Source organism: Mandrillus leucophaeus, unplaced genomic scaffold (assembly GCF_000951045.1).
Source record: "Mandrillus leucophaeus isolate KB7577 unplaced genomic scaffold, Mleu.le_1.0 Scaffold976, whole genome shotgun sequence".
Classification (NCBI taxonomy): domain Eukaryota; kingdom Metazoa; phylum Chordata; class Mammalia; order Primates; family Cercopithecidae; genus Mandrillus; species Mandrillus leucophaeus.
The window spans coordinates 298,582-300,596 of record NW_012110652.1 but is presented as its reverse complement, the minus strand read 5'-3'; positions in this window follow the sequence as shown (position 1 = coordinate 300,596).

Genomic DNA, 2,015 nt, shown 5'->3' with positions numbered 1-2,015 from the left:
CTGAAGCAGGGCAAGGCATCACCTCACCTGGGAAGCACAAGGGAGAAGGGAATTCCTTTTCCTAGCCAAGGGAAACTGAGACATACAACACCTGGAAAATCGGATAACTCCTACCCTAATACTGCACTTTACCAAGGGTCTTAGCAAATGACACACTAGGAGATTATATCCCACACCTGGCCCGGAGGGTCCCACACCCACAAAGCCACCCTCATTGCTAGCACAGTAGTCTGAGATCTAACTGGAAGGCGACAGTGAAGCTGGAAGAGGGTGCCCACCATTGCAGAGGCTTAAGTAGGTAAACAAAGCCAACAGGAAGCTTGAACTGGGTGGAGCCCACCGCAGATCAAGGAGGCCTGCCTGCCTCTATAGACTCCACCTCTGGGGATAGGGCATAGCTAAACAAAAAGCAGCAGAAACACCTGCAGAAGCAAATGTCCCTGTCGGACAGCTTTGAAGAGAGCAGTGATTCTCCCAGCATGGAGGTTGAGATCTGAGAATGGACAGACTGCCTGCTCAAGTGGGTCCCTGAACCCTGAGTGGCCTAACTGGGAGACATCCCCCACTAGGTGCAGACTGACACCTCACACCTCACACCACTGGGTACACTTCTGAGATGAAGCTTCCAGAGCAAGAATCAGACAGCAACACTTCCTGTTCAGCAATATTCTATCTTCTGCAGCCTCTCTGGAGTGGACCTCAAGCAAACTCCAACAGACTTACAGCTGAGGGTCCTGACTGTTAGAAGGAAAACTAACAATCAGAAAGGACACCCACATGAAAACCCCATCAGTACGTCACCATCATCAAAGACCAAAGACAGATAAAACCACAAAGATGGGGAAAAAGCAGTGCAGAAAAGCTGGAAATTCAAAAAATCAGAGCGCATCTCCCCCTCCAAAGGAATGCAGCTCATTGCCAGCAATGGAACAAAGCTGGATGGAGAATGACTTTGATGAGCTGAGAGAAGAAGGCTTCAGTTGATCAAACTTCTCAGAGATAAAAGAGGAACTACATACCCAGCAAAAAGAAGTTAAAAACCTTGAAAAAAGAATGAAAGAATGAATAACTAGAATAACCAATGCAGAGAAGTCCATAAACGAACTGATAGAGATGAAAACCACGACACCATAACTACATGACAAATGCATGAGCTTCAGTAACTGACTCGATCAACTAGAAGAAAGAGTATCAGTGATTGAAGATCAAATGAATGAAATGAAGCAAGAAGAGACGTTTAGAGAAAAAACAGTAAAAAGAAATGAACAAAGCCTCTAAGAAGTATGGGATTATGTGAAAGACCAAATCCACGTCTGATTACTGTATCTGAAAGTGATGGGGAGAATGGAACCAAGTTGGAAAACACTCTGCAGGATATTATCCAGGAGAACTTCCCCATCCTAGCAAGGTAGGCCAACATTCAAATTCAGGAAATACAGAGAATGCCACAAAGATACTCCTCGAGAAGAGTAATTCCAAGGCGCATAATTGTCAGATTCCCCAAAGTTGAAATGAAAGAAAAAATGTTAAGGGCAGCCAGAGAGAAAGGTCGGGTTACACACAAAGGGAAGCCCATCAGATTAACAGCGGGTCTCTCGGCAGAAATTCCACAAGCCTGAAGAGAGTAGGGGCCAATATTTAGCATTCTTAAAGAAAAGAATTTTCAACCCAGAATTTCATATCCAGCCAAACTAACCTTCATAAGTGAAGGAGAAATGAAATTCTTTACAGACAAGCAAGTGCTTAGAGATTTTATCACCACCAGACATGCCCTACAAGAGATCCTGAAGGAAGCACTAAACATGGAAAGGAACAACTGGCACCAGTCATTGTAACAACATGCCAAAATATAAAAACCATCGATGCTAGGAAGAAAGTGCATCAACTAACGAGCAAAATAACCAGCTAATATCATAATGACAGGATCAAGTTCACACATAACAATATTAACCTTAAATGTAAATGGACTAAATGGTCCAATTAAAAGACACAGACTGGCAAATTGGATAAAGAGT